This window comes from Benincasa hispida, chromosome 11 (genome assembly GCF_009727055.1).
Source record: "Benincasa hispida cultivar B227 chromosome 11, ASM972705v1, whole genome shotgun sequence".
NCBI lineage: Eukaryota > Viridiplantae > Streptophyta > Magnoliopsida > Cucurbitales > Cucurbitaceae > Benincasa > Benincasa hispida.
The window spans coordinates 28,731,466-28,751,176 of NC_052359.1; the positions used below are offsets into that span (position 1 = coordinate 28,731,466).

At 40.1% G+C, this 19,711-nt stretch overlaps 1 non-coding gene across 1 annotated transcript; it reads left to right on the forward strand.

Moving 5' to 3' along the window:
• Positions 1 to 1,839: 1,839 nt before the first annotated feature.
• TRNAI-AAU lies at positions 1,840 to 1,913 on the forward strand. The gene has a single exon. It is a non-coding gene; the product is annotated as a tRNA-Ile (tRNA).
• The last annotated feature ends 17,798 nt before the right edge of the window (positions 1,914 to 19,711 follow it).

Here is a 19,711-nt window from a genome sequence, read left to right on the forward strand (position 1 = left end):
TGCTAACCAGTCCATACCTAGTATTATGACAAAATCACTTATGTCTAGGATGATAAGAGTCACCCCTAGTTTATGTCTTGATACTGAGAACTCACAGTTTTCCACTGCTGAGCTGGCCAGCATAGATACTCTGGCAGGAGTAGCTATGGATAGAATGTAGCCTAAAGGCTTTGATGTTAGTTGAGCATGTTTTGAAAATGTTGTAGAGATGAATGAATGACTAGAGCCCGAATCAAATAAAGTGAAGACATAATACCTGAGGATGGGTAATATACTTGTAACAACTGCATCTTGGTTCTCTGCCTCTTGATGTGTAGCAGCAAACACCCATCCTTTCTACTGTTTGGTAACCTTATTATTGATAGGTTGGGTGGTCTGGGCAGATGATACTTGGGTGACAAGCTTTAGGCAAGCCTTTGCATAGTGACCCATCTGGCCACAATTAAAACACACTCCTAAGTTTCGAAGACACTGCCCCTTATGGTGTTTTCCAGAATTTCTGCACTTAGGATATGTGAATGTTTGGCCCTTTTGTTGTGATTGTATGCCCTGAGTGCCTTGGGAATTTTTAACTTGCTGTTGTGAACGTTGAAAGCCCTGTTGGTTGAATTTCCTCTTTTGATTTGGCATGAATCCTCGTTCAGAAGTTGAGGTTTTGGCAGCAAGATCTACTTCCATGAGTAAGGCTGACTTGAGGGAAAGTGCATACTCCTTGTGTCGAAAAGCAGTAACTGTGCCCTGAAGGCCTTCTCTTAATCCCCAAATATTTCCACCTTCTTCTCTTCTATGTCTACTAGTTGAGGAAAAAAGTGAGACAAGCGATCAAATTTCCGTTCATATAACGCCACCAACATGTTCTCTTGACGAAGATTAAGAAATTCCACTTTTGATATCTCACTGTCAAAGGGAAATACTTGTAAAAAGCCTTACTAAATTGCTACCTCGTGATCGAACCTTTGATTGTTCTTTATGTGGATTTCCACCAGAACTTTGCATCACCTCTTAATATGAAGGTGCCACAATTTACTTTTTGTTCTTTTGGGATGTTCATATGGCGGAAAATGGTTTGTATTTCTGTTATCAGATTCTCTGCTATAGTTGGATCCACAGATGGTCTATCAAATGTTGAAGGATTGAACTTCTTGAATTCTCAAATGATTTTCGAGTCATTTGTATGATTGGTTATTGATGTGGTGGATGAGATTGTGCTTCCATTACTCATATTCTGTATTAGTATTTGTAGTGCTTCTGGTGGAAGTAACACGTAAGGCGTTTGTTCATTTTCTTGATTTTAAACTCCTGTGGATTCACTTTGAGGTCTTCCTCGTCGTGTTGGAGCTCGTTGTGGTGGAATCTGGTACACACATTCTTTCATGATAATGAAGCAATCTAATCCTACTTCTTTTACTCATGCTTATGCTTACTATATTATTTACTAAGTTACTTGTCTAAAAATTCAAGGTACCAACGTATTTGGCATAACTGTGGGTATCACTTAACAAGTTAAACTATCAAATACTACGACTCTTCTAATGTAGTAGAGTCTACTTGGCTCAAATGCTCTGATACGAAACTGTAACGACCAGACCCTTACATAATAAGATCCGACCGCTATGACATGCATACTTAGAGTTTTCTATCATGAGATGCATTTTGGTAAAAATTTCAAAAGAACATGTCTAAAATTTTATTAATTAAGTAGAAAAACTTGGCCTATTAGCTCATGATAGTATTTTTTTTTATTTTTTTAAAAGAACATGTCTAAAAAGAACATGATAGTATTTTTTTATTTTTTTAAAAGTGATTGGATATTAAAATAAAGTTATGCACCTCCAACTTGGCCTATTAGCTCAGTTGCTTAGAGCGTCGTGCTAATAACGCGAAGGTCGTAGGTTCGAAACCTTCATGGGCCAAAAAGTTTTTTTTTTTTGACAATTCTACCCTTACTATTTTGATTATGGCTACACTAAACTTAAACCTCACAAATCCACTAATCACACACTTAAACAACTTTATTTCTTTTACTCGAAAAAAATCAAACCTCAGAGTCATGAAAAAACTTCTATATATGATATTCTCAAGCTTTTGATCTTCTTGATGAAGGTTATAACTACCAAAATCTTATTTTAAATTTAAATTTTTTTACATTAAAACAAAAAAGTAGATTATACATTATCAAAATTTTCTATGTTGGAATATGAAAAACTAGAATGTTGAAAATTTGGCTTTAAATTCTTAGGCTATACATTTAATTATATTTACTAATGGAATTTTAATAGTGTAACAACTTCTTGATAAACTAGCTAATCTTTACACATTTTCTTTCAAAGCTTGAGTCTCTTCCTCTTAATTTCTCTCTTTTCATATCTCAATCATTTTTTTTCGAAATTTCTAATAGTTTTTATGAATAGAAAGTAGTGTTATGTACCAAAAAGGAAAAAAAGATGCTTCAACCAAATATTCTCCATGATAGGTATCAACTTTTTAATAGATTTTTCAAGTTATTTTATAATAGTTATTTTTTCTTACAATTTTTTCAATGTAACATTTAGAAAGTTTTTAGTTTTATCGTTGTGATATGATTGTTAATTAATTTTTTCATATAAAGAGTTACAATCTCTAATATTATTATTTTTTTATCATTACATTGTTTAGAAAGTGATAATCTATAATATTTTTGGCATTCCAAAATCAGTAAAATCTCAATTATTTTTCACACATATACTAAGGAGCTTTCTTATATTACTAATATAACAACAACTTTTCATTCTAGAATTCTCTTCATAAATTGATATCCAACATATTGACACAACACAAAATGTCTGGCATGTACTTGGTGTCTAAGTGTATAGAAATTGTAAATTTGTGTTGTGTGGCATTGGATGTCATTCAATCTAAGTGCTTTGATCCGTAAACATCAACGACAGACAAACACATGATTTAAAGAGAAATTGTAAATGCATGTATTAGTTATTTTTCTGCATATGTTTAATTTTTTTTTTTTTTATGTTAATATTGCTATTAGTTGTATTTGTACTTTTTTTAATCTTATCAATGTAATAGGATTATTATTATTTTTTAACTTTCATGTTAATGTTAATATTCAAAATTACTTTTAAAAAGATAATTAAATATGTTTAGTTTACTAAAGTAAATAGTGTTTTCAATGTTTTTTAATGGAGTATTTTAAAGTAATATAGATCATATATTTTTTCCCAGAAAAAAGAAAAAAAAAATATATCTACATGTATATAAAAATAGGTTATAAAATATCTATTAATAATAATCATTAATATATTAATTATCAATCATTAATTTTATTTTTATGTATTAGATAGACAACATAAGAATTATGTCCAAATTTATACATATACAGTCCGACATTGCTACTCAGTCTTCTCATTCGCCATTTCCGTCGTTGGCTTCTTCTTCTTACCAAATCTTAATTTAAGTTCACTTCTATTTCTCAGCATCATCTATTGCTTTTCAGATCATTAATTTTTTTCATTATTTATAATTCTCATTTTGATTCTCTAATTGATATTCAAGAAAAGGAAAAAATAGAAAGAGAAACCTTTAATCGGTGGTTTTCCTAGTTCAATCGTGCACATCCTAATATTTTGGGGGTGTGATAACAAGCAGAAATGCACATCATCATAGTGCTAAGTTCTTAAACAATGTTGGATTGCTTTGATGAAATATGTTAAATTGCATCCATTAAGCATAAATTCTATAATATTGTGGTCGCATGCATTCAGCCCATTAGAACAGTTGATCTTTGCATTTTTGTGTAGAATATGCGTTAACGCAAAGCAAGAATGCGATTATAGGAAATCATCGGTCGAGCGTAACTTCACCGCAAGGCTTTGTGTTGATCGTGCTCGCAAGCATTCGCCCGAGAAGGATCGCCGCAACTTGGTCAGCACAACATGGTGGGCGCATCCGGGTGAAAGGATAATTAAAAGCGATGGGACAGAAAGCTGATGACAATCGAATCCAAATTAACTTCATAGCCGAAACGGTCATAAAATACATTCAGCTTTATTGGTGACAATTATGCGGCGTATCAGTTAGGAATTAAAGCGGTCCCATCTGTACAACCAGGAGAGAGAAGCTGCCTTTCACCATGGATACTCTATAATTACCAAGTGCATTCTTCAGAAAAGGGGTTCACGTTTTTACAATCTTTTGTTCCACAAGTCGCACGTCCGTGTTCTTAATTTTCTTTCATTTTAAGGTGGATGCGAGGGAAGAAGTTATGCCGGTAGATTGTTCCGGTAAGCTTGGGAGAGCGCCGGAAGCCCCAAGGAAAGAGAGAGGGTCGACGCCTGCGGAAGCGGGAACATCTTTAGATCAGAATAGAGATTTCATTGTAAAAAGCCTCGGTCAGCAAGGAATTGCTACCAGACTCTCTACCTTTACTTTCCATTGTCATTTTGTACTCAACTCGTTTATAAGAATGAAATTTCTATCTCTATATCTGTTCAGTCTCTGTTATTCACGCATGAGTAGCTAAATTAGTTGAATGGGTTGAGAAGCATTTAGCTAGCACAACTAGGGAATATTCATTCTTTGCGATTATCTTGTTTATGTATGCTTCATTCGTCCATTAGAGATACTCGGGAGAGTAGTCTAAAGACAAAATCTAGACTTGGGAAGGTCAGATTAGAATCTAGACTCGGAAGAGCCAGATTAGAACGCATAAACGAGAGATATGCGCTTAGGAATGAGCACTATTTTTTATCAACACATCATATGCATCCTAGAGATAGGATATGACTGTATGCGGTCACCTTGCTTTCATGCATTTTGCATCATTCCATAGGACAAGAGTAGAGACTTAGGGATGAGCTCTATGGACATTTTGCATTCGGCACATACGTCCTAGATTTAAGGGCATCGCATTTACATTGGAAAATGACTTGCTGTGCATGGTTGTAACATGATCACATAGTCTGACGCATTCCCAAGTAACGCTAGCTAAAGATCTTCTCAACCCGTTCATCGCATACTCATTGCATCTATCAACGAAACTGTCTTTTCTCAAATCTGCCACCTTTATTTATTTCTTTTTCATCAACACAAACAACAAACCCAACACTTATTTATTTACTTGGTTACCGCAAAGTTTTCATCAAAATTATCAACGCAATTTATTTTCACAAGTCCCTGTGTTCGACCCTAGACTTACCAGGAAACTCAAAGGAATTTACACTTGAATTCCGCTGGGGAAACTTGAGTGCATAACGCAAATCCATCAACGCATATCATTCATATTTCCACTTCATAAATACGAGCACCAAGTTTTTGGCGCCATTGCCGGGGACTTCGGCAAGATAGTTTGCTAACGGTAATTTTTTGATTTCTTTATAGAACTCTCAATCTCTAGTGCATTACGACCCGAAGATTGAGAGACCGCTAACAGCAACCACAATCAAACAAAGAAGAGATGGCGGAGCAGCCTGGAAATAGAGCACCAAATGATAATAATGTCATGGCGAATCCAATTCAGTTGGCAAACGATCGCAATAGGCCAATCAGGGACTATGCATTGCCAAACCTTAATGATTTCTCTCCGGGAATCATGAGGCCTGCCCTCGACGGAAGCAGATTTGAAATGAAATCGATGATGCTGCAGATGATCCAGACTGCAGGTCAATTCGGAGGAAGGCGTGGTGAGGACCCGCACGCTCACCTCTGAAGTTTTATTGAAATCTGTAACACTTTTGTGTTCCTGAACATCTCGACTGAAGAAGTTCGACTAACATTGTTCCCATTTCCACCTACCGAGAACGCAAGACGAAGGAAACTGATCACAAATTTTGAACAAGATATGGACGAATCGTTCAGTGATGCTTGGGTGATGTTTAAAAGGTTGGTCCGGGATTGTTCACATAATGGGTTATCAGACTGCCTTCAAATGGAGATTTTCTATCATGGTTTGAATCTCGCTTCACAGATCGCTGCCAATGCGGTAGCTGTTGGTGGTCTGCTCGACAAAACTTATGATGAGGCCAAGAATATCCTGGATCGCATCTCCAAGAACCATGAAGACTGGAGAGAGAGTGACCAAAGATTGAGACTTAAAGACTCTGACGCAAACAAGGGTGCTATTACTTCATTACAAAACCAAATGATCGCAATGATGAATTTGATCCAAGGAATGGTGATCAGCAGCCCAACACTGCAAGGTGGGCAAATCAACGCAATCAGTCAAAACATCGCAAGGTGTGCGGCTTGCGGTGATGGGCATGCGATGGAAGATTGCCCACAAAATCCACAATTTGTATACTTTATAAAGAATAATCCCTTTTCAAACACCTACAACCCCAGGTGGAGGAACCACCCCAATTTTGCTTGGAAAAATCAACAACAAAATTTTCATCCTGTGGCGCAAAAAGAAGAGCCACCAGGATTCTTTCAATGCAATAACGGTCAACCGAGCAATCAAGCAAGTAGCTCACAACAACCACCGCAATCCTCTTCTTTGGAGAGCCTATTGAAGCAATATATAGAGAAAAACGAGACGGTGCTTCAGAGTCAGGCCACCTTCATCCGCAATCTTGAATTACAGATGGGCCAGATTGCGAGTAAGCTGAAAAGTAGACCGCAAGAGGCACTGCCAAGTTTAATCGAACTTCCACGCAACCCGGGGGGATCAGGTAAGTAGCAATGTCAGGTTGTGACATTGCACAATGGGAAAACTGTGGAGGGAGAAAAGAAGGAGCATAGTAGAACAACTTCCATTGCAGTTGAACCTGAGATTGCGGTAACGCAAGAAGAAGAAAGAGAAAAAGAAGCAGTAGGACTTGAGGTTACGTCGACCTCGAAGCCAACTGAAATGGGAACTGTGAAAGTTCAGTTACCCCCTTTCCCTCAGAGATTAAGAAGGAAGAAAAACGAAGAGGTACAATAGCAATGCTTCTTATCTATGTTAAAGCAATTACATGTTAACATTTCTTTCAGTGAAGCGATTGAGGAAATGCCTGCCTATGCCAAGTTTCTGAAGGACATGGTAACTAAGAAGAAGGGCGTTGGGAAATTTTCCTCGGTGGCATTAATGCAAGGTTCCAAATCAATCTTCCCACTGAAGATGAGCGATCCTGGGAGCTTTACTATTCCTTTCTCCATAGGAGGAATCTATATTGGGCAAGCTCTGTGTGACTTGGGGGCCAGCATAAATTTGATGCCATTGTCAATTTTAGACAATTAAATGTGGGGAAACTTGTGCCCACATCAGTGACTCTCCGATTGGTCGATAGATCTCTGGTCCATCCAGAAGGTAAGGTGAAGGATGTGCTGATAACAATTGACAAATTTATTCTATCAGCTGACTTCATCATTTTAGACTATGAGGCTGACAAAGATGTGCCCATCATTTTGGGGGCGACCTTTTTTATCAACGGGTCGTGCTCAAATTAATGTGTATAATGGAGAAATCACTTTGAGTAACAATGGACAGAAACTCAAATTTAATATAATTCATGCCATGAAGTTTCTGGATGAAGAAGACCTACATGATTCTGATGATGACCTGAATTTGATTGAAGAACAAAAGTCTGATGAAGAGTATGAGGAAGAGGATGCCAGCGCATCCATTGCTGCCTGCAATGCGATCACAACAAAAACAAACAAGGAAGAAGAAATGATCGCAAAGTAAGAAGAAGAGCCAACAGAAACAGATCAAAGAAAAACAATGCAACCTTCCTTAGTGGAACCACCAACACTTGAACTAAAGACCCTACCAACCCATTTGAAGTACGCATTTTTTAGGCAAAATGAGAAGCTACTAGTGATCATTTTCTCTGTGCTCAACAAAGATCAGAAGAATGCATTGATGAGTATTCTCAAGAAATATGTGCGAGCAATTGGCTGGACGCTCGCTGACATCAGAGGAATTAGCCCCGCGTACTGCATGCACCACATTCATCTTGAAGATGACACAAGGCTACATTTGAACATCAATGTAGGCTCAACCCTGCGATGAAGGAGCTCGTCAAGAAGGAGATTATCAAATGGCTAGATGTAGGCATTATCTATCCTATAGCAGATAGCACGTGGGTCAACCCCGTGCAATGTGTGCCGAAGAAGGGCGGAATGACGGTAGTCCTAAATGAGAACAACGAATTAATACCGCAAAGGACCATCACTGGATGGCGCATATGCATGGACTACCGTAAGTTAAATGCGGCCACAAAGAAAGATCATTTACCCTACCATTCATCGATCAAATGCTAGATAGACTTGCAGGGAATGATTTTTACTACTTCTTGGATGGGTATGCCGGATACAATCAAATCATGATATCTCTTGAACATCAAGACAAGATCACATTCACCTGCCTATATGGGACATTTGCTTTTCGCCACATGCCATTTGGCCTCGGCAATGCGCCAAGCACGTTCCAAAGGTGCATGATGGTGTCTTTTCAGATTATCTCAAGGATTCTGTGGAAATATTTATGGATGACTTCTCCGTTTATGGGAATACTTATGAAGTCTGCCTAGCCAACCTAGAGAAGATTCTGAAGAGATGTGAGGAGACGAACCTGGTGCTCAACTGGGAAAAATTTCATTTCATGGTCAAGGAGGGTATAATGTTGGGGCATAAAGTCTCTCGGGATGGGTTGGAGGTGGACAAAGCAAAGATCGACGTAATTGAAAAGCTTCCACCTCCAACCAGCGTGAAGGCTGTGCGAAGCTTCTTGGGGCATGCTGGATTCTATGACGATTTGTCAAGGAATTTTCTAAGATAGAATGACCACTGAGTGCGTTGCTAGAGGCTGACAAAAAATTCGAGTTCGACAACAACTGCCTCAACGCATTCAGAGTTTTAAAAGATGCGCTGATTACCACACCCGTATTGATTGCATCGAACTAGACATTGCCATTTGAAATCATGTGCGCAAGCGGGTATGCGATGGGGGCAGCTTTAGCGCAAAAGAGAAAAACGATTTTGCACCCCATCGCATATGCAAGTAAAACTTTAAACCCTGCTCATACAAATTATACCACCATAGAGAAAGAACTCCTGGCTGTGATTTTTGCGTTGGAGAAATTCCGGGCATATCTATTGGGAACCAAGGTACTCATCCACACCGATCACTCAACAATCAAATACTTAATGACAAAGAAGGACACAAAGCCGAGGTTGATCAGATGGGTTCTCCTCCTTCAAGAATTTGATATCGAAATAATTGACCAGAAGGGGACAAAGAATCAGGTTGCGGATCATCTTTCTAGACTAGAAAATCCTGAAGTTGACTGCAATGAGACCGAGGTGAGTGCTGTTTTCTCGGATGAGCAGCTATTCCATAGAGAAGAATTGCCCTGGTATGCGGACATCGTTAATTATTTGGTTTGTGAGCAATTTCCTGAAAAATTACACCTATCACCAACAGAAGAAGCTCAAGCACGAATGCAAACATTATTATCGGGATGAGCTAAATCTATATAAAAGAGGTGCAAACCAGATTATTCGATTATGCATACCGAATGCTGCTCAACAATGCATATTATCACAATGCCACGACTCACCATATAGTGGGCACTTTGGAGGGCATTGCACTACAACCAATGTTTTGCAAAGTGGATTCTTTTGGCCCACATTATTCAAGGATGCTGTTGACTACGCAATGAAATGTGATTGGTGTCAACGCACAGGCAACATTTCATGGAAAAATGCAATGCCAATGAACACTATCTTGGAGCTGGAATTATTCGACGTATGGGGGATTAATTTCATGGGACCATTTCCTCCTTCGCATGGAAAGCATTACATTTTATTGGCCGTCGATTATGTATGGGGGATTGATTTCATGGGACCAGTTCCGTTAAGCTTGGAGAGTGCCGGAAGCCCCAAGGACAGAGAGAGGGCCGACACCTGCGAAAGCGGGAACATCTGTAGATCAGAATAGAGATTTCAGTGTAAAAAGTCTCGATCAGCAAGAACTTGCTACCAGGCTCTCTACCTTTTCTTTCCATTGTCATTTTGTACTCAACTCATTTATAAGAATGGAATTTCTTTCTCTATATTTGTTCACTATTTGTTATTCGCGCAGGAGTAGCTAAATTAGTTAAATGGGTTGATAAGTATTTAGCTAGCACAACTAGGGAATATTCATTCTTTGCGATTATCTTGTTTATGTATGCTTCATTCGTCCATTAGACTTGGGAAGGTCAGGTTAGAATCTAGACTCGGAAGAGCCAGATTAGAACGCATAAACGAGAGATAGACGCTTAGGAATGAGCACTATTTGTTATCAACACATCATATGCATCCTAGAGATAGGATATGATTTTATGCGGTCACCTTGCTTTCATGCATTTTGCATCATCGCATAGGACAAGAGTAGAGACTTAGAGATGAGCTCTATGGACATTTTGCATTCAACACATGTGTCCTAGATTTATGAGCATCGCATTTACATTGGAAAATGACTTGCTGTGCATGGTTGTAACATGATCACATAGTCTGACGCATTCCCAAGTAACGCTAGCTAAAGATCTTCTCAACTCGTTCATCGCATACTCATTGCATCTATCAACGCAACTGTCTTTTCTCAAATCTGCCACCTTTATTTATTTCTTTTTCATCAACGCAAACAACAAACCCAACACTTATTTATTTACTTGGTTACCGCAAAGTTTTCATCAAAATTACCAACGCAATCTATTTTCACAAGTCCCTGTGTTCGACCCTGGACTTACCAGGAAACTCAGAAGAATTTACACTTGAATTCTGCTGGGGAAACTTGAGTGCACAATGCAAATCCATCAATGCATATCATTCATATTTCCACTTCATAAATACGAGCATCACTATGCTATGAGAATGAGAGTAGAATTCATAGCATAAGAAAGAGTGTAGAATTTTGTCCAAGTTCAACTCATAGTATAGTTGAGGAAGTAAGTCATAGCATAGGTGAAAAGTCTTAACATAGTTGATAGCATTGTTGATAAAGTCATAGCATAGTAAGTAAAGTCAAAGCATAGCTAAGGAAGCTCAACTCATAGCATAGTGGAGTAAAATCCTACCAAGTTTGATGCATGGTAGGTGCATCCCAAGGGAAACTTTGAACAATTTTGGATGCATGAGGAGCTATGTTACGAGCATAAGAGACTATGATGTGAACATGAGGAGCTATGCTGTGAGCATAAGGAACTATGCTATGAGTATGAAGAGTCATGTTTTGAGATGAAGGACAAGATGAAATAATTGGGAAGAATTGGTTAAATTTTGAGTAAACCATATGTTGATCTATGCATAACCAAGAAAGAAAATAGGGTTGGGCACATAAAATAAGGTCAGTGAACGCATAGGGTATTAAAGAGGGAGAATTTAGCTATATGGTTGACAACATATGAAACTAAAAATGGAGGAAACCCTAAAGATTGTAGTGTTTGGTGCATAGACGATGAAGTAGGCATAAATATGGCCATGTGAACACATACCTTGAGTTGAAGAGAGGCAAAGTGGACATGGCTATGCTTTGAACATAAAGAAGAAAGCTATGCTATGTGAGGGAGATGAAAACCAAGAAAGGATGAAGTTGAGGAAGAGTTGGACACATAGGGGAGAAGTTGGATGCATAACCATGCTAAGAACCTCAAGAAGAAGCTATGCTATGAGAGAGAGACACGTTGGTAGCATAGTTTGGGAACCATACATCTAAACCTAGAGAACCATGTGTTGAACATCTTGTGTGTGCATAGGTGATGATTAGATGCGTAACAAGGTTGTTGGTGAGACCATACGTTGACTTGAGTTACTTGGGGAACAAGGTCGAATTGACAACAAAGTAGGGTACGAGTGTCACACCCCGTCTCAGACTACCCTCTGAGCCTAGGAAAGGACATGACTGTAGCAATTATCAACCCTTTTGTTGACACTTACTGCCTAATAAATCTTGTGGAAATAACTCTGATACCAATGAACAAATTTAGCAACTAACTGATTAAGTTGAGGAGGAAAACAACAACTGATAAAGTAGGCTCATTTTATATTACAACAATGTAACATTTATCAACTCCAAGACTTAGCTACAAAGTTTACAAGAACAACTGTAAAAACCCCCGGAAGTGTAACTATTGCATGTGGCGAAACTTGACCTTAGTAGCACCTCAGAACTCCTCACCTTTCCGCTACTTAGGGGGGGGGGGGGGGGATAAAACATAAAACATGGAAAACATGAGCTACAAAGTTTGATTTTAACAGTATACATTTTGGAAATCAATACATAATCAACAAGAAAATTACCACGAGTTCAATATTATTTTTCCAGCCAGACCGCTAGATTATCCCTAACTCAATCGTTGGTTAAAACAATCAACCCCAACTTGACCGCTGGTTATTACATAATATGAACATCCCCAACTTTACCGCTGGTTATCCCTGGCATGATCATACATTTTTTCCCAACACTTTCACACGTATATTAAAGCAATGTATCAATAATTCCTGTGGAAACTTTCCCTTTACCCTATTATCTCGTCAACTAGCTATTCTTAGATAACTTGCCTATATTTCCCGTCGGTCATCACCGACTATCATTTCCTACCAGCCGAAGCCGACTATATTTTCCTTCCAAATACCTTTTCAAGCATGCTAACTATATATCCCGAGTACAATTTCAGTTTCCAAAACAAACATACAAACAATATCTTAACAAGCATAGTAATAAGATAAACATATATCCCTGATCATGCCAATTTAACATTATCCCCTATATATATATTTACCTATATATGGAAATTTCATCAACAATACAACAACACAGTAACCACTCACCTTGGTTGGTTAGGAGCTTTTCTTTCCAAAGTTTATTAGGTTTCCTTGGTTTCCCTTTTGAATCCTAAATTCCAGATTCAATTATCAGCTTAGATTATTCAGAGTTCCAGACGTTATTTTAAGATACTTCCTTCTGAAACATGTTCTAAAATGTCTCAGGAAGCTTACCATAAGCTCTTAGCTCAGAAATCTTCGTGATTTGGATGGAATCATGAAAACATTAAGACTGGCCCAGCTTACCCGACGGCTCGACCCCTCTGTCTTTTCCTCATTCTCCAGCCCGAATCCTTGGATCTTCTTCTCCGGCAGCCCTACCTTGAAAACTAGACTCTTATAGCTTTCAGATGGCTTTGGAATTACATCAAATGCATGAGTATTCTGGGAGAACTCCTCATCCCAAATTGGTGCTACTTCTTGTCCTTTCTGTCGGACAGCATCTCATCTCTTGGAACCTCTTGACCAACGCATGGTCTTGCTACAAACGCATAGTCTCCTCCCAATACACTCTTCTTTATGTCCTTTAAAGAGAATTTGAGTTCTCATCTGAAGTCCTTGGCCCTATTTATAGGCGTCCAAGATTGCTCTAAGGCCGACACCTCCTACTTGGCCGCATGTCCAAGTGTCTCTTCCTTACACTATTACCGCAATCTTGCATCAGCGCAACCCAAGGTGTCTTGCTCCCCTTTTACCAATGCATAGCCCTCAACTTTGCATGTCTTCTTATGCCTCCACCACATTTGCTTAAGGCTTAAGATTTCTTCCCAACAAGCCACATGTTCGAATGACGTCCTTGAATGCGTCCATCCTTCATATGCGTTGATCTAACTTCATATGCGTTCAACTAGGATAATGACCAACACCCTTTTAACACATACTACTAGACTTGTCCTATGCGCCCACATGCCCTCGGATGTCCAACGCATAGCAACCTTTGGGTCAACTTGGTTCTCAACTCAACACCTCAAGGCATAGCTCACGATCATCTAGGTTCTTGCTAACGCATCTCCTATGACCAACGCAACCCACCTCATTAACTTTGTTACCGTAAGCCTTAACAACACAAGGGAAAATCACTATGCGTCCACCTTAGCTCGTTACATCGCATAGCTTATACTTTAGCAAGGCCACCGCATCCATTTTATCCATCGCATCCATCGCCGCATGCCATCGCATCCATAGTGCAGCATCACCGCATGCCATCGCGTAACACTACCGCATCCATCGCGTAGCATCGCCGCATGCCTCCATCACGTACTACCAACGCATTCCTTCAGCCGCATATATGCATACCATCAGCCATATCACGGCATGCCCTCGCATCACGGCATACCCTCGCATCACCGCATGCCCTCGCATCACCACATACCTTTGCACCACTTGCCCTTGCATCACTGCATATCTTTGCACCACATGCCCTTGCAACACCGCATGCCCTAGGCCGCACACTCTCGCGTAGCAAGGCCGCCGCATGCCACCAACGCATAGCACTGCCGCAAGACATCAACGCATAGCACTACCAGTGCATCCCTTCGGCCGCAAACCATCGATCGCATACTCCATCGCCGCATGTCATCCATTGCCGCATGCTACCAACGCATCCCTTCGGCCGCAAACCATCGGCCACATACTCCATCACCGCATGTCATCCATCACTGCATGCTACCAACACATTTCCTTCGGCCGCATGCCTTCGGCCGCATACACGCATACACATAGCATTCATGGCATTCATCGCAGCCATCACACCGCATGCGTTGTTCTAACCTCTCAAGACAGTGGCTGCTGCATGAGTCGTCCTTGGCCATACTTCAGCCTCTCTCCATGCCCAAGTAACCTCTCAATACTTCATTTTTCTCCTTGGCTTCCAATGCATGGTTACTCTTGGCAATACCTCTTGTCAATACTTCGGCCAATCATGCATCCAACCTTACAAACGCATGGTTGTCTTCTCAACTTATGCGTTAATGTCTCCTAACCCTTTACGCATGGGTCCTTTTTGACCTTACACTTAGCCAATATTTCATCAATTAGTTCTTAACTCAAAACTACTTAACCTTTAGAAATTTCCTTCACTTCAACATAGGATTTAACTTCCACTTGCTAAGGTAGGAAAAATGGAAATCCAGGTTTCACAACGAGGCTCAACAAAATGAGGTCTTGGACCGAGCCAAGGATGAGATGGATGCATGGAAGGGAATGCAAGGTGTTGAAGTGCAACCTCAAGGGAAGCTATGCATTATCCTTATGCATGGTGAAGACACCTAAGTCTTGAATGCAAGGAGGAGATGTCAGGAGGTGTTGCGTTGGGCATTGCATGGTAGGGCTTTGCATGATGTTGACACCTAGGTTTTCCATGCACTTTGAAGTGTGGGAGCATGTAGAAAGTGACAAGGATACTTCTGAAGGCCTTTAAATACCCCGAGGGGTTCTCATTTCACCTCACAACTAAAATCTTCTAGAAGAAAACTAAAAAAGGAGAGAGTTAGAGGGAATTAGGGTTTTCAGGGTGAGTCATTGATGACATTCTGAAATGCATGTCATCTTAAGCCATTTACTTAGAATTATGAAGGTTGTTAGGCAGAATATGCGGCAATCATGATAGAAATTCACGAGAAAGTAAGCTTGCGTCGATTAGCATGTTGAGTCTCAGCTAACCCATTCTTTTGCGTTAATTATGCGTTTCTATTTTTGTAGCTAATGCAGGAAATGAACGCAAACGCGAAAACCAGACCACCGCATAGACGACCGCATGCGAAGAAACACTCCATTGCAAAGGCAAACGCATCGATCAATGCATGGATGTTGCAGTAATCAATCGTATTCGTCCATCGCATGGGAGTTGCGCTCGTCAAGCGATTGCGGTCATCATGTAGAGTTGCGATATTAAGCGAATGCGGCCATTGAATGATTGCGGCTACGCGACAATGCCTGTCTCTTATACACATCTAGATGTGTATAAGAGACAGATGCATGGATGTTGCAGTAATCAATCGTATTCGTCCATCGCATGGGAGTTGCGCTCGTCAAGCGATTGCGGTCATCATGTAGAGTTGCGATATAAAGCGAATGCGGCCATTGAATGATTGCAGCTACGCAACAACGCATGCTAATGGGATCAACGCAAGGTTGGTGGAATGGATGCATCAATGCATCTACCTCGAGAAAAACCAAAAGATGATGCTGACATTTCACCTACCACTCCGTTAGTAGGAGAGGTTCAGAAAGGACTAACGTGCCGAACGTCATACTCAGAGCAATACAATTAATGCTGTCGATGACTCAAGCTCTATATATAAAAGCCGATGAGCAGAAATTCAAGTTATCCAAGGTATTTACTTGAGGTTCGCCTAGGGCGGATCCTTGCGATCCAGAAAAACGTGTGAGAATATGGCAGAGAGTTCTTCACCTCCTTCATCCATTCCAAGTGACAACCGGAGCTAGGTCTCGAGAGAGTCAGTTCCTCCGTCCATCCATGGCACCACCAGCAGCCTTGACGCACATCCGCTGGGAGCAAATCTTTGCTTTCAGCCGGTCATTTCCTTTTCCTTTCTTTCTTATATTGTATTGTACGACATCTTGGAATTAAGGAATTAATACAATTTGTTTTCAATGCATTTCTTTGTTCCTTCGACTCCATTTCCATCTTCTTTACTTAGCATCTTTACTTTCATTGCAGCACTTAGTGGGATTGCTTAGGTATCGCATACTTAGCCATGTAGATTAGGGATATGAAGCATGTAGCAACCCACCGAGAGGTGTGCATTGCACGAATGTGTGAGTAATCTTATTTGCTTAGTGTGAATCTACTGCAAAGCCTGTCTATATGCTAACGCATTGCTTGTCTATGAGTGAAGTCAGCAACAATCAACTACCCGGGAGGGTAAGTGGTTGGATGCATCAAGCAATGTATGCATTGTTCACTAGGGATAGTAACAATCTTGCGTCAACCAAGTTCATGCAATTGTCTTGTATTATGTATGCTTCATTGGTTCATTGGAGATACTCGGGAGGGTAGTCTAAGGATAGGATCTAGGCTTGGGAAGGTCAAGTCAGAATCTAGGCTTGGGAGAGTCAGATTAGAAAACATAATACAAGAGATAGGAGCTTAGGAATAAGCACTGTTTGCTTTTAACCCATCGCATGCATCCTAGAGATAGGATACGATTGTGTGAGGTCACTGCAGCATTGTGTGCATTTTTCATCATTGCATAAGAAAAGGGAATAAGCTCTATGGACACTTTTGCATTCAACACATGTGTCCTAGATTTAGGAGCACCGCATTTCTATTGGAAAATGATTTCCCGTGCATGAGTGTAGCATGATCACATTGGCTTGCGTTGACTAAGGTTTCCCTTGCGGTGACTCTTAAGGGTTGCAATGAAATCATCTCCACATTTTATCTATTTTCCCACACATTTATTTCATGTCATGGTTTGTCGTAACTCAACCTTTCATGCATATTCTCATTGCGTTGTCTGTTAGATAGGAGTAGGAGTAGGGTTAACTTAGCAACCTCCCTTCCATTCTTTTATTTAAACCGTTGCATGCACATTACCGCATACATATAGCTACAAGTCCCTGTGTTTGACCTCGATTACCCGAGAAACTTGCATTCACGTTATACTTGGCGTGAGCGGAAGAAAACTTTTGGCAGGACGCATGGTCATCGCATACATTCATTAATGCATTATCAGTCTAATGCATGACCATCGGCGCATGATTATTAATGCATATCTTAGGAACATGCATCGCATACCGCGTCCACAGAATGCATGCGATGCATTAATAAAAAATAGTGCTCATTCCTAAGCACCTATCTCTTGTATTATGTGATCTAATCTGGCTCTCCCAAGCCTAGATTTTGACCTGACCTTCCCAAGTCTAGATCCTGTCCTTAGACTACCCTCCCGAGTATCCCTAATGGAAGAATGAAGCATACATAATGCAAGACAATCGCATAAACTTTGCTGACCTACGGTTGTAACTATCCTTAGTGAACAATGCATACCTTGTTTAATGCGTCCAACCACTTACCCTCTCGGGTAGTTGATTGTTGCTGACTCACTCATAGACAAGCAATGCGTTAGCTTGTAGACACGCATTGCAGCAACTTCACACTAAGCAAATAAGGTTACTCACACATTCGCGCAACACACACGTCTCGGTGGGTCGCTATATGCTTCATATCCCTGATCCACATTACTAAGTATGTAATACCCAAGCAATCCCACTAAGTGTTGCAATGAATGTAAAGATGCTAAGTAAAAAGACGGAGATGAAGTCGAAGGAATAGAGAAATGCATTGAAAAACACATTGTATTAATTTCTTAATTCAATATATCATACAATACAATATAGGAAAAGAAGGAAAAAGAAATGACCGACTGGAAGCAAAACTCTGCTTCTAGCGGATGTGTGTAAAGTCTGCCGGTGGTGCCATGGATGAGCGGAGGAGCTGACTCTCTCGAGATCTAACTCCGGTCGTCACTCGGAATGGATGAAGGAGGTGAAGAACTCTCAGCCATCTTCTCACGTAGTTCTGTCTCTTATACACATCTAGATGTGTATAAGAGACAGCACCTACCTTGTGTTGATCCCATTAGAATGCGTTGTCACGTAGCCGCAATCATTCAATGGCCGCATTCACTTAACACCATAACTCTACATGATGACCAGATTCGCTTGACGAGCGCAACTCCCTGTCTCTTATACACATCTAGATGTGTATAAGAGACAGCTCCAACACTCTACATGATGACCAGATTCGCTTGACGAGCGCAACTCCCATGCGATGGATGCATATGGCTGGTTACTGCAACATCCATGCGTTGATCGATGCGTTTGCCTTACGATGGAGTGGTTCTCCGCATGCGGTCGTCTATTCGATGGTCCAGTTTTCATCTTTGCGTTCATTTCCTGCATTGGCTACAAAAATAGAACATTGAATGCATAATTAACGCAAAATAACGGGTTAGCTGAGATTCGACATGCTGATCGACGCAAGATCATATTCTTGTGAATTCCTATCATGATCGACGCATATTCTACCTAACAACCTTCATAATTCTAAGTAAAAAGCCTAAGATGACATGCATTTCTGCATGTCATTAGTTATGCCACCAATAATGTGCCTTCAGGTCTTGATACATCTTGGTACTCCCAGGATGTATTGAAAAGCATGACTCATGGGCTTCGTTCAGTAGTTCTTTCTTGATTTCTTCATCATCTGGTACACATAGACGTTCATGGTAGAAAAATGCAGAGTCTAGGGCTGTAGAGAATTCATTGTTTTCTTCATTCTCTTACCATACTTGTTTGTTTAGGTACTTATATGTTTGTTGTGCATCAATTATCCTTTGCCTTAAAGTTGTACTTGCAGTTAGTTGTCCTATTCGAGTTGTGATGGTTTCTGGTATTAGTGAGATCTCAACTCTTTCCAGGTCATCCATTATATGTTTGGAGATGGTACATAGAGCTGCCGTGTGAGCTGACTTTCGGCTAAGAGCATCAGCTACAATGTTAGCTTTTCTTGGATGTTAGAGGATCTCACAGTCGTAGTCTTTGACCAAGCCATCTTCGTTGCCTCATATTTAATTCCTTTTGGGTAAAGAAGTACTTAAGGCTTTTATGATCTATATAGATTTGGATCTTTTCCCTATATAAGTAATGTCTCCATATCTTTAAAGCAAAGACTATGACAACTAACTCTAAGTCATGGATAGGATAGTTTTGTTCATAAGGTTTAAGTTGTCTTGAAACATATGCTATTACCTTGCCATGTTGCATCAAGACAGAACCAAACCCCTTTTTTGATGTGTCACTGTAGGTAGTTAGCCCCCTGATCCATCAGGTATAGTGAGAATAAGGGTTGTAGTCAACCTTTGTTCTAGTTCCTCGAAGCTTTATTCACATGCTTGGTTCT